Source organism: Vulpes vulpes, chromosome 7, assembly GCF_048418805.1.
Source record: "Vulpes vulpes isolate BD-2025 chromosome 7, VulVul3, whole genome shotgun sequence".
In the NCBI taxonomy this organism is placed as follows: domain Eukaryota; kingdom Metazoa; phylum Chordata; class Mammalia; order Carnivora; family Canidae; genus Vulpes; species Vulpes vulpes.
In genome coordinates, this window is record NC_132786.1 from 26,599,888 (window position 1) to 26,614,102 (window position 14,215).

General features: G+C 41.1%; 1 protein-coding gene across 7 annotated transcripts in view; it reads left to right on the plus strand.

The window, feature by feature from the left end:
• The window catches only part of SH2D4A (SH2 domain containing 4A), a 73,162-nt gene that overhangs the window by 19,497 nt on the left and 39,450 nt on the right, over nucleotides 1-14,215 (plus strand). The window lies entirely within an intron of this gene.

Here is a 14,215-nt window from a genome sequence, read left to right on the forward strand (position 1 = left end):
TAAACTAGGAATTAACAGGGGATTTGTAGTTTGACTTGCATTCAGGTCCCCAGCTCCATGACACTAGCTACGTGGGCTCTTGACCTCCATGAGGCTCTCAGACAGGGCTACAGTCATCTGTTCTTCCTACTTCATGGGCGTATTATGTGGCAAGGCACATTGCTGAATGTCTCATTTAATTCTCGCAATGACTTTTTTTCCTAGGGACTGTATTTGTCCATTTTATAGGTAAGGAAACAGGATTAGAGATGGTTATTTAATCTGCCCAAGGTCTCATAGTTGACTGAACTGGGATTCAAACAGAGGTCTGCAGGACCACTAGGTTATTCCTTAACTATTGCATTTGATTGTCTTTTTAAATGAGGAATGTGAAGAGGCTTTATAAAGGGCTGCAAATATGAGGTTCGAAATATTTAGGGGCATAAAATTCTAAAATTTGGTTTATATCCCAGGGTCAGAACTGGGTCCTTTCCTCACATCTGCTGCTTTGTACTCCACATTTAATACCAAATTCCCTCCTTTTCTAGCACCCCTAAAATGAGAAACAAAACAGCAAGATCAAAAAACCTCCTTCAAAAGCATCGAGTATCCATGCTTATCCTTGTGCTTGAATTATAGTATTTCCATAGGAAAAAAAATGTTTTCAAAAGCAGGACAAAAGATTAAAGTAGCAGTTAAATACCATGGCTATTATTTTGCTATATCATCAATATTACAGGGATTGTATTTTATGCACATGCATATGTGTGTAATACACCCACAGTGAGAGGAGACAATCTCAAGATTGACATATTTACTCATTCATTTAAAAAGTACCCATTACATGCTTGGCACTGAGATTGTAGTGTAGGAGTAAGAATGGAATCACTGCTGAATGAACTTTGTAGTTGAGAGAACAGAGAGAGACTTCATATAACATGTCATTTCAAAAGATAGTAAGTGATCTCCATAAAAGGATATGTTTCTGTGCACCCCCCTCACACTAGAACTTGAACAACAGTGGGGACTGTGGAGGGGTTTTGCGGAGAACATGGAGCTGGAGATGGTGGAAGAGGATGACTGAGCCGGCGGTTCCAGTGAAGGGACAGCATGGACAAAGGCAGTGTAGCCAGGAGGACAGGGGGCTGAGGAGAACCCAAGGGAGGCTGGAGTGTGGAAGGGACAGAGGAGCCATGTGGATGAGTGGGAGGCTAGGCAAGGCCACACAGTACAGGCTCTCAGGGACAACTTTGTGTTTTGACCCCTGTTTTCAAGAACCATTGAATATTGTCAGAGATTTTTGAGCAAGGGTTTGACCGGATCAGATTTATATTTTGAAATTTTATAATTTGAATGGATCATTTGTGGGTCAGAGTAGGTGGAGGGGCAAGCTTTCTAGTATAAGCCATGTTTCTAGGCTTAGATGCCTGGGATAATGGGGTTGTTATCAGCATAAACAGGAACATCTGGAGGAGAAGCCAGTTTTATTTTTTTATTTTTATATTTTTTAATTGGAGTTCAATTTGCCAACATATAGCATAACACCCAGTGCTCATCCCAACAAGTGCCCGTCACCCAGTCACCCCCACCCCCCGCCCACCTCCCTTTCCACCACCCCTTGTTCGTTTCCCAGAGTTAGGAGTCTCTCATGTTCTGTCTCCCTTTCTGATATTTCCCACTCATTTTTTCTCCTTTCCCCTTTATTCCCTTTCACTATTTTTTATATGCCCCAAATGAATGAGACCATATAATGTTTGTCCTTCTCCCATTGACTTATTTCACTCAGCATCATACCCTCCAGTTCCATCCACGTCGAAGCAAATGGTGGGTATTTGTCGTTTCTAATGGCTGAGTAATATTCCATTGTATACGTAGACCACAGGGAGAAGCCAGTTTTAGAGGAGAAGAGATATCAAGGATTTTGCATGCCACTTGAAGTGTGGCAGTAGTATAAGTTGATTTTATTCATAATAATATAGTGCATACATTTTGACTTAGAGTTGCAAAACTTTCTCTCATATAGTTATTTCATTTCACAATACTCCTGTGAGGTAGACAATGCAAGTATTTCTTTTGTGCAGATGAAGAGACTAATGCTCAAAGAGATAAGTGGCTTGCCCAAAATTCAGTTAGAAAGCTCTCGTTTTTGTTTATCTACTTTAATTCTTATCACAACCTTGGTGTATTTAAAACAGAATTCATCATACTCCCCAGATCTGCACCTTTAGACAAGAACTCTGGTGAGAAACCAAGACTATGGCTTTGGGAGTCATCCATTATGTTTACAAATGCAATTCAGGCAAGCCTGTAAAGAGTTCTACATTTCATCCATAATTTATTTTAACTATAATATTTAGAAGGGTATTGTCACGTCTTTGAACGCCATGGTCTACACATGGCCTAAAATTTATTATAAAGAGAAAAATTGTCAAACAGGTTTTATTGAAGTTAGTGATCATGAAGCTTGCCTGGATAACTGTGGACAGGTTTAAAGAGCAATGAGTCTTCCAGAATTATGAACAGGATTCACGGAAAAACAACTATAGATTTACCAACGTAAAATGGCCTTGTTAGATTTGTAATAAATTTCCACATGACAGATCATCACCAGAGGACTCCAGACCTGAATGTGAAAGCACCCCTTACTGGTCTCATCCAAACTCTCTGAAGGGCTGTGGAGAACTGGAGAATTTTAAATTCTACCCAAATATTGATGTGCATCCAGCAACGTCGAAGCCTCTAGTGTGGAGTCATTTAGTTGTGGGAAGTAGTTCTTGTGGCCAATGGTGACCCATTGTATTTGTGCCGAGGCATAAGGGTACACTGTATTTCTGCATTTGTGTCAGGCAGTGTTTTCCAGCTCTGCTCTGATTATCTTAGAGTTAGGGACCCCTCTGGGCCTGTGTGGGACTTGGGGTAAATTCAATAGTTATTAGTTACTCCTTCACTGTCCTCCTTGTTTACCCAGAAATATTTTGAGCGAGGTAAAATCAGCCTGAATGAATGCTATGGCCAGCTTCAATGGGAGAAAACAGTACATCTTAGGAGCATAGCCAGGAGCCTGGGAAATTATTTGGTGAAGCAGGCAGCTTGGCCTTTGTGCTAGTAATTGGGGGGATAGTGGTTCAGGTGAGGAATCTGGCATTTAAAATGTGTGTAGCCCTGTAGAGCTGTCAAAAGACTTAGATTTGCGGGAATCCCTGGGTGGCTCAGCGGTCTAGTGCCTGCCTTCTGCCCAGGGCATGGTCCTGGAGACCTGGGATCGAGTCCTGCATCGAGCTGCCTGCATGGAGCCTGCTTCTCCCTCTGCCTGTGTCTCTGCCTCTCTTTCTCTTTGTGTCTCTCATGAATACATAGATTTTTTAAAAAAAGACTTTGCCATTTCACTTCCTCCTCACAGCAGAGATATGAAACAGGTTCTTGTTCTCTGAGTGAACGGTTCAAGGGCAATGGTTTCCACAAAGCCTGATTAGAGGTGGAGCTGGGCCAGAAAGCAGGTCCTTTCCTCTGGGGCCATCTCATTGTGCCCCGGGAGGGTATTCACATCTGTATCTTAAGGATCACACTGTTAGCGTTTGGAATTCTTCCCCTAATGCAGGAATGTGTTAGGCCCAGAAGAACTTTTCCTGTAAGAGAGCATGGAGGAAGGCGAAGAGGAAGGACTGGGGAAATAGTGGAGAAACAGACACGGTGCAGTGGAACTGCCTGGAAACAGTCTGATTCTGGGTGGAGGTGCTTCTCGGAGCTCAGGGCCCTGCCGCGACGCTCCCGTCACGCTGTCTCCCAAGTCTTCGGGGCCAGCACTGATCCGTGTGGCGGTGTCTATCACTAGGCCACTTTGCCAGCTAGGCAGATCTCTGGACCTTCTGGAGCTTCTGTTTTCTCAACCAGAAAAACTGGGAATTAAAAATACCCACCATGTTTATCTCATGATTTTTTTGTAAAAATCACTTGAGACAGTATATCTGGGAATGCTTGAAAAACTGCAAATCCCACTACAAACCCAAGGGGTTGGTTCAGCTACAAATTCTCAAAGCCTCTCGTCCTCTGCGTGAGAGTGTCCTGCAGGCAGGCTGCACAGGTGAAGGCCTTACTCGGCCTGGCTGGCTGGATGGAACCAGTGCTTCTCTGAGCAGATATTTATCAAAGGTTCCCAGTACATGTAGTGACACGTATTATGGAGCCTCAAAGGAGGCACAGACAAGGTATTTATCTTTCAGGAGCTAGGAAAAAGATCAGAAGTACTTAGTATTCAGTGAGGCAGGACAGAATCAAGTTCCACCAGGGGACTGGCCAGGGGTTGACTGGTTTGTGGAAGGCAGGGATTGGGGTAGGCCTGAGCCTGAGGGAAATGCAAAGTGTCTGTGTGATAAGGAAAGCATCGTGTGTGGGGATGCTGTGAGGAGAGCAGCCCGACTGGGAGAAAGTACCCTGGCTGGGATGGGGAGGGTGCTCTGGAGGTGCTGAGAGGCCATATGATGGGATGGGAGCCACACTTGTCTCGTGTATGTTTTCGATTGCTGCAAATTACTGTGAACAGAATGGCTTGAAATAATACGTATCTGTCTGTTATCTGACAGCTCTTTTGGTCAGAATTCTCATGTGGCATAGCTAGGTCCTCTATTTGAGGTGTCAGAAGGCAGAAATCAAGATTTTGGCTGGAAAAGAATCCCTTTCACACTTACTGAGTTTGTGGGCCATCAGAGTGAGCTTGGAGATGGGATGCTTGCTGAGATGATTCCGCATAAATTTTCCAGGCTCTAAACATTCACAATCTGAAACAATACCCATTAGCATGACTTGAAGTCAAATGTTTTTATCTTTAAAATTTTTTTATTTGTTTTTATTTTTTAAAAAACTTTTAAAAAAGATTTTAACTTATTTGAGTGAGAGAGTGTGTGTATGTGAGTAAGCAGGGGAAGGGACAGAGGGAGAAGCAGAGCTCCTGGTGAGCAGGGAGCCAGACTTGGGGCTCGATCCCAGGACCCTGAGATCATGACCTGAGCTGAAGGCAGATGCTTAACCTATGGAGCCACCCAGGCGCCCCTCAATATTTTTTATATCACCACAGCTATAAAGGAGGGTTTCCATACAGTTTCAATAGATAAGCCTCAGCATGAGGTCTGAACTTTCATATTCAAGTAACATTTAGGCAAATATGTGAAGTTCAAGACCAGTAGGACAAAGCTGAGGTTAACCCAATCTCATTTCTGGCAATAAAGTACACATTTTGTCTTTCCCAGTCAATTGGCAATCCTCTTCTGAGCTATTCTCCACAGCTGTTCACCCCAGACTCAAAAGTGTATCTTTTGGCCCACCTGTGAAATAGCTAAGCTTCTCACATACAAAAAAATGTAGAGTTGTACCTTTCCCTCCATGGAACTGTTGCAGGAATTCTGTGTCTTCACTGCCTGCGGTTCTTGGTCATGCCTCTTCAAAGAATGAAGAGGTAGACCAGACGAAGAGTGGTGGGCAGCAAAGCAAAGTTTTATTGAATATAAAGCTCCCTGAGAAGGAGGGGACCCGAGAAAGTTGCCATTGGAGTGTTTAAGTTTGGAGGTTTTTATGAGCTTTTTTGCAGAACTTTCCTAAGCAATCCGAGTGTGCTGAGTCGTGTTGTCATGGCTTGGTCATGTATCTGTCTACCTATTAGGTTAGTATCCACGTGTGGATGGTCGTTTGTGCTGGCATCTGGGGCTTATGTCTTAACTGCCCCCTGCCTGTGATGGTGACAAATGCTTTGTGGTTACTTGTCTTCTTTTAGGACATTTAGCAAAGTCACTTCTGCAAAGGCTGCAAAACACAATGTCGGTGTGGTCCTGTCTAAGCTGTACAACAGGATGTCAGTGCTGTTTTGTCTCAGCTGGCCCGACTCCATATCTTCTCGTTGGGCCTGGCCCTGACTACCTAACTGTCCAACTCACTCATGATAGAATCAGGAGTGAGGTTTACCTTTGGATTATTTTATACCATTATAATAATGATTCATTTGTATATCTTCATTAGCAGATGGATTCATCCAAAGAGATCTCTTATAGAATAATGAAAGATTTGCCCCAAGTATAAGGGTAAAGAATTTGTTTCAACACTTTGAGCTGTGAGAAACAAATTTGGGGGTTTTGAGAAGAGTTGTTTGATCCCCACTTCACGGCTTAGAATACTTGGGATCAGAACAGTTTTCTACACATTCAGGATAATCTTTATGAAAAACATTTTTTTGAAATAGTATACTTATGTTGATTTAACATGTTCATTTTAACAAATAGATAGCCAAAGGTAAGACTGCCCGATTAAGTGCCACATACTGTGAAACCGTACCACTGACATGGGGAAGCCCTCTTGTCTGGGTGGAGGCTTCAGCCCTCAGAGGTGGCTGTGGGGCTCTGGGCAGTACCCTGTAAGGAATCCATTCCTCCAAAGAAACTCCTTTGTTTCTTTACAAAGGAAGCTGAGGACATGTATAAACATGATGTTTGCCCCATATCATCTGATGCAAGCAGCAAGTTCTTCAGTGGTAAGATGCTCTTTTTATCATGAGCCCAGCCTTCGTCCTGTTCATTTTTCAGGTGAATAGTTGGAGACCAGGGAGGCTCCATGGTTTGTGCAGTCTGAGATGAGGCTGAGATGATGACTGGATTAGAGCTGAGTGTGTATGGTTCTTATTCTGAAAAGCTATTGCCTCCTACAAAATACCTGCCCTGTCCTTATTTTTGGCAGTGGTGATAGTGCTTGGGAAACTCAGAAATGATGCCCTGATTGACATTTAGTGAGAATGTCATGGTTCTCAGTGGATCATGGACACTTAGTGTTCCTGGGAGCCTGTCCCTGAACTGGAGGTGATGGTGAATATCGGGATCTGGCTGTCACCCAGCCAGGCTCTGAGACAGGCAGGTTGGGAAGCAGACACCGTTCCCAGGCCAAGGCAAGTGTAAGGGGAAGTTAACAGGAGCCAGAGAAGGTGACAGATGATGCACTGTGCGGGACTTTCCATTCCAGGGGTTTCGGGTATAACTAGAAGTACCCTGAAGTGGAGTGGAGATCTCAGGGACCCTGGATATGGACAGCCTTCTGGATGCACTCGTTTTCCCCACTCTTATGCAAGAGAATTTGGAGGAGAACAGAACTGTTCTCAGTGTGGTCCAGAAGCTGGCAGATTATGCTAATTCAAAGGTAAACCCCTTTGTGTTTCTGTGTTTATATGTAATTTGTAGGCTGGGAACTCATTAATCAGTAGACTGACCATTCTTGCCCTAAGGGGACCTTGAGTAAAACTGTATCTGCTCACTTGTAGATTTTATCTCCAGAGAATTACTTGTTATTTTTGTAGAAATGGCCTTCAGAGTGGACCATACTGCAAAATAGAAGGTTAAAAAAATTAGAACACAAACATCTGGGATTCAAAACATTCCTTTAAAAAAAAAAAGACCTTAAAGCTCATAGATTAAAATGCCTTTAACAAGATTCCTCCTCTTCTTATCTTTAAAGAAGTAGAGTTTGCGATGACACCTCTCCCCTCTCTACCCCTGCTTTGCACTCATGCACAGGGCTGATAGGTTTTTAAATCTGGCATTTTACTATAACAAAATGAAAACAAAAACATGCTACTAAAATGTACATTCTTATTGTAAACTTGACATTGACATTGTGGTGGTAGTCAGTTATATTTATAAGTGTTATTCTAACTCACAGCTTTGTGTTCCCATTAGTAAATAGCAGTGAAGGAACACTCTGTAAAACTACTTTCAGACATGACGAGAGACTTCCACTCAGGTTTCTTTCTTCCATATGTCCCCTCCGAACCAAAAAGTTAAGTTTGCTCTCTACTCAGAAACCAACAGCTGTCTAAAACCAGATTTTAAAAAGGAGAGACTCAGAGGCAAGATACTAAGATCAGGACCACTTCTTTGAAAGAAGAGAACAGAATATGCTGAGTTGTTTTTGGACTCCTGTTCTTCTCCAGGTGCTACTTGTAGAGCAATCAAAGTCTTACGTTATATATGTGGTTTGTGCTTTTTGTAAGGAGTGAACTGTAATACTAAATCACGGTTCCTTAGGTTATTTAATCAGAGGTGAGGACTAAAGCTAGCTGAGTAGGCAGGGTGGAGGAGTCTGCACCCCACCCCGGAGTAGGTGGTGGTGGAACCATGGGCATGGTAGGACCATGTTGGCGTTGCCTGGCTCTTATCTGTAGACAGTCATATCATCAAGCCCTGAAGGGAACTGGGTTCACATTTATAATAAGAAGCCCCAGTGCAAACAGAATGGAAAAATGTATTCCTGAAATGCAAACTAGAATTTTAAGGATTGAACTGGATGTGTCAAATAACAAAAAATAAAATTGAGCAATTTTTGAAGATCTAACTGCCTTTATTAATTGGTTCATGAATTGGGCAGCATTTAGCAAATAGAGGGGAACTCCAAAGGGCTATCAAAAAGGAGAGTTAGAGAGGGACTGGAGAAAAGGAAATGAGTAGCAAAGAATCCATTGTTTTAGGCAAGGTCGCCCTCCTAAGAGGAACAGAAGTGGTCTATCAGTAAAATTCCTCATGCTGACCAGGAAATTCCCATGTGGGCTGTTGAAAGGTCACATTTCTGGGGAGTTGAAAGTGCAGTTAGGTTAGGTATTAAGTCTTAGTTTACTGACTTGGAGCTTCAACATAAATGACACCATTTTGGGCCCTTGTGGCTTTATTTTCAACAGATGTGAAGGAAACTGAGGGATAATCCCAAACCTATAACTGTGTCCCTTGATGTATATTTCCTTCTCATATACCTGCAGGAAGCATTTTAATGTTGTCGTTGTGAGAGACAAAGTATTGGGGGGATTTGTTGTGCTCATTTTATTAATTCCAAAGTAGAGCCGTAATTGGAAAGTTACACGGTTACCCAAGTAGTAGTTTCTGTGTAACTGTAATAGAATTTCATGGTAGTCTATAGAATAACATTTTTTTTAAGAGATTTTTATTTATTCATGAGAGACACACACACAGAGAGAGAGAGATTGGCAGAGACAGGCAGAGGGAGAAGCTGACTCCACACAGGGAGCCTGATGTGGGATTTGATCCTGGGACTCCAGGATTACGCTTTGGGCCGAAGGCAGTGCCAAACCGCTGAGCCACCCAGGGATCCCCTAGAATAACATTTTGTATAAGATAGAATTACAAAGTCCTAGAGCCTTAGAAGCCATTGAAGCTGCTATGTTTTTAAAAGCACTATGTTGTATAAAATGGTTAATATAAAGTAAATGACAAGAGAGAAAAACATTTCTAGTCTTGAGAATTGCACAGTACAAAGTTAGTAACACAACTTTATTTTGCATGATGTTTACAGTAATTCACTCATCCAACTCACTAGAAGTAGTGTGCCAAGAAGAAATCATGGAATCCTGAGTCCAGAGACATGAGGTCCTGCTGACTCATTTAACCTGTCCGGGGCTCCATTTCCTTATCTAAACAATAGCGGTTATAATAGCTACTACATATCACTGGGTTGGATATGAGAACAATCCAAATGAAGCAATAAATACTGAAGTGCTTTGTATGGTATTATGTATGATATAAATATTACTTTCTATCATTTATAGTTAGGTTCCTCTATTCCATTGTGCCAAGACTTCCCACAGCCATCATGCTTTTAAGACTCTGTCTATTCTCTCAACAGTCCTTTATTACTTTATCCTTATACTTTATATTGAATGGTTACTTTATTTCCCTTGCTTATTATCTTCTTTTCGTTTCTCATGGAACATATATCAGGTGTGTTCCTGGTGATACAGTGAGGGTGGCCTTTGAAACTCTTCCACATCTGAAATGCTTTGCCCTAACAGCCCTTACCAGTTCTGCATTATCTGATTTTCTGAGCCTGTCCCTGCCCAGTGCTGCTGTTTGCACATTGCTTTGAGAGTTGCAGTGGAAGTGGACAGATGTTCATCCAGTATGACAGTTCGTTGCTCTAATCTGTGTAAAATAAACTCAGACAATGTGTTATTTAAAGATGTACCATAAAACAAAACACCACATTAGAGTCTGCTGTACAGGCTACACAGTAGTCCCTGTGCAGAAATTTTACTAGGAACAGTGTTAGCAAATAGGGAAAGGACTCCCTAGGTCTCCGTTGTCCTAATTCATGTTAGAGAAAAATCATTCCATAGGGACCATGTACCATATTTTCACCAGTAAAATTGATTGTTCTGTTTTTCATCTTGTTAGTCTATTGGCTTTTGGAAGGTGTCTCCACTCTATATTATTCTCCCTTTGTAACTTTATCAAGGCAGTTTCATTATTCTCCTCTCTTATTATTTTAGAAAGAAAAAGCTAAATCTCAAATGCTCAATATGCTTAATATTGAGCTCAAATGCTTAATATTATAGTCATCATTGGGAAATTTTGTTTAAAATGGCTGGAAAAAAAATATGCTTAATATTGAGCTCAAATGCTTAATATTATAGTCATCATTGGGAAATTTTGTTTAAAATGGCTGGAAAAAAAAATGGCTGGAAATAGGATGATCTGATTATTCCAGTAACCTGATTAATGAACTAGGTGAGTTTCAGGCCATTGATTTTCAGAGAATTTTAATATTAAAACAAGGCAGAATATTTTTTAATGATTGAGAAAGTATTTTGTGAATTTATGGTGAGTTCATTTATGCACCAAATATTACTGAAGCCCTTTACTAAATACCAGTCACTTTTCTATTTACTGAGGCCCTGGATATCAGTGAATTAAGCTGACTTGCTCTTTTGCCTTCATGAAGGTTATTATTCTAACCTGTGGTCCATTAAGGAATACCATGGATGTAAGAGGTGTAAGAACAGGATAGCTAAATACCCTACTATTCTGTTTTCAAAAGTAAATTCTTGGTTTTAATCTGTTAATTCATCATTTTCATTTTCACTATGAAAATTGAGTGCTAAAATTTTTCTGTTTATTGGAGCTTTCTGGTTTATTTTGAATTAATAAAATTGCATAGCCCGACTTTAAACAGAGTGAATATTAAATTAAAAGCCAGAACAAACTATTTTTCAAATCGCATTTTAAAAGTGAATATAAGGGGCAGCCCGGGTGGCTCAGTGATTTAGCACTGCCTTCAGTCCAGGGCCTGATCCTGGAGACCTGGAATCGAGTCCCATGTCAGGATCCCTGCATGGAGCCTGCTTCTCTCTCTGCCTGTGTCTCTGCCTCTCTCTCTCTCTCTCTCTCTCTCTCTCTTTCTCTCTGTGTGTGTCTCTTATGAATAAATAAATAAATAAAATCTTTAAAAAAAAGTGAATATAATTAGAATAATCCTTATAGGACACATAGTCTCTGGGGGAAATATAATTTGTAATCATGTAATACTGATGTTGCTATAGCATCTTTTGATAATCCAATTGCTTATATAAATTTGAACTGTCATACTTTTAAGTTTAATGATAATTAATATATATGTATTATACAGACACACACACACACACACACACACACACACACACACACCATACCCTTTGGTCAATACCGATGGGCTCCACTCCCAGATCTAATTGGTCCTGCATTGACTAGAGGGGACCATTCTGACTCGGCGTCTGTAGAAAGTCCATTAGCTTTTGATGGCACTGGCTTTCAAATTTTCACTTTATTTTGTGGAGTTTTTATATATTGTGGCAGTTTTTATTTTTAAATAAACAAAATATGAAGCAGGTAAGATTGCTTTAACTGTGCCCATAGAGTTTCAGCAGCTACCAAAGCATCTATAGTGTAGCAATTGGGAGGTGGCTGCAGAGGCTTGTATGCATGAGAGCAAATGTATGTTCTCTCCGGAACACCCCATGAAGGAGCAAGCTGTAGACACGGCCTTCAATCTCTGATTTCCTCCATATTAGTAGGTCAGTTTACCTCTTTGGTAAAGGGACAGTACCTTGACAGTCTTATAGGGTTGATAATGAGGGTCAAATGATATATTGGACTTGAAAGCACTTTGAAATCATGCAGGTAGGTGGGAGTTTTCCTCTCTTTCTCATTACAAACAGGAATAACTAAAGAGTATATTTCCTGAAACACAGCAGCATATGAAAATTTCAGAGGGGGCCTGGTACGCTCTCTAGGAAGCCTCTCCATCTTCATTCTGGGAATGCTCAGAGTGGCAACAGCATCCCTGAGATTGTCTCCATCTGATATTGACATCATTAATCATCACTTTTTGAGCCAATAATCTTGTTTTGTTTTTTAATAAAGGAAATCTCTTTGGGATCATATTATTTTTTGTCTATTACACTGAACTTGTGTCCCATGGATTTGTAGAACGAACATGTAAATGTGTCTGAATGAACCTAATCTATACAAGTGTTGGTTAGTTTTCCATATTATTTTAGCACTTTGGAATAATGCCAGATCTTGGCGCACATTGAAAATTAGAATTTTTACAAATGTGGTTCTTAGTATATGTGGATAGTTTTAGAGTGTGCAATATATTTTAGATGTATAGAAGTGCTTTAGAAGACGGACTGGGCGATTGTTAACTGGGTGGTTGTTAAACTAATCGAAATCATTTATGCTCACTCTTCTACTCAAGAACCAGCTTTGAGCTTTGGTATACTGAAAACAGAACCTCAAACTTCTGACAAAGAAAGGAAGGCAACTCTGACTGGCACCAGCAGATGGTGCCGATGGTCACAGTCTTTCCTTCATCCCCAGCGTCACATCCATTTCATTGTCTGGTTAGTGTGTCTGTGCTTAGTTTTGGATTATCTTAATAAGAATATTAATAACCTCATAATTTCTGATAAGTGCAAAAGCAGTGAGAATGTTGAAATGCTGGCATCAGGGAGGAAAAATTTCCTGTCTTTCAAGGTCCTCCAGGCCAGGCTAAGAATCAAATTGACACGAGATAGATTAACGGGAGAAAATCAAATTTAATTTCATATGTATGGGAAACCCACATACACGGAAATTCCAAAGACAGTCAAGTAAAATAAGATATATGTATCATCCTGAACTAAAGAGAAAGAGGCTAGGGGTCTGGGACTTAAAGGGAAGGAATGCAATTCACAGGAAATGAAAAGGAGTGAATGTTTGGTGAACAAATGTTTACTGGGCCACTCAGAAAGAATGGGACATAGGGGACTTTGATCAGACAGGCTTTGCTGGGTTCTTTGTTTCTGCTGTATCCCATTCACAGTATGATGTAGTTGTCTGTAGCAATGGTTCTCTTTCTGGAGCAGGTCCTCTGTCTAAATTCTTTTAGGCATTTGCAGGTGAGGAGTTAAAGAGCTTTTCCTGAATACATTGTGGGTTGATTACTTTTAACTCAACAAGAATCTGCATGCCAAAGTGGTCCATCTTGGGGTAGCTTGCCCTTGGTGATAGAAAAAAATTAAGATCATTAAAAAAAAGCAAATGTTGATAAAATAGTGTTGTATGTGTGTATAAGATGAATCATTCAGTTGAACAAATAATTCTATGGGACAAAGAACTCAGAGTACATGTGAAGTGTTATATCCGTGACAGTAATCGGCATGTGATAGGAAGAAAAACATTTGGCAAAGTAGAATATATGTTAGAAGAGACGTGTCAGATGCCTGTTAGTCTGATGCTAATTCAGGAGACAACTGAGACTTTGTTGAGAGCTGAAAGGCTGAGCGCGGTGGAGGTGGCACTGGCAAATCATTGGTCCCAAGCTCTGCTGGCTACATGGGTCCAGGTCCTGTGACAAGCCAGTGGAGAGGCTGAGCGTGTAGCTACTGTAGCTGGAAATTTAATCTACAATGCTTGAGGAGGCAAGGGTGGGGGGTTACCTGCCTAATTTTCAACATAGCAGAAACTGATCCTTTTTGCAAAATGATGCCCCACACATCTTATATTATTGAAGAAAGGGAGAGTGAGCCTGTTTTTAAAGCTCACATTCCTTATGGTGGAAATTTATTCAGAGACTGCAAGTCAGAGCCCTTTTTAAACAGATATACACAGAACCTATTGGAACAATTCTGACCCGTTCATAAATTAGGAGGAATGGTTACTGTAGTTTATTTGTTTGTTTTAAGATTTTATTTATTTATTTGACAGAGAGGGAGCACACACAAGTAGGCAGAGTGGCAGGCAGAGGGAGAGGGAGGGGCAGGTTCCCCCCTGAGCAGGGAGCCTGATGTGGGGCTCGATCCCAGGACGTTGAGACATGACCTGAGCCAAGGCAGCTGCTTAACTGACTGAACCACCCAGGAGCCCCTACTGTACTATTTTGGATGCAAAGCAATTATGTATCC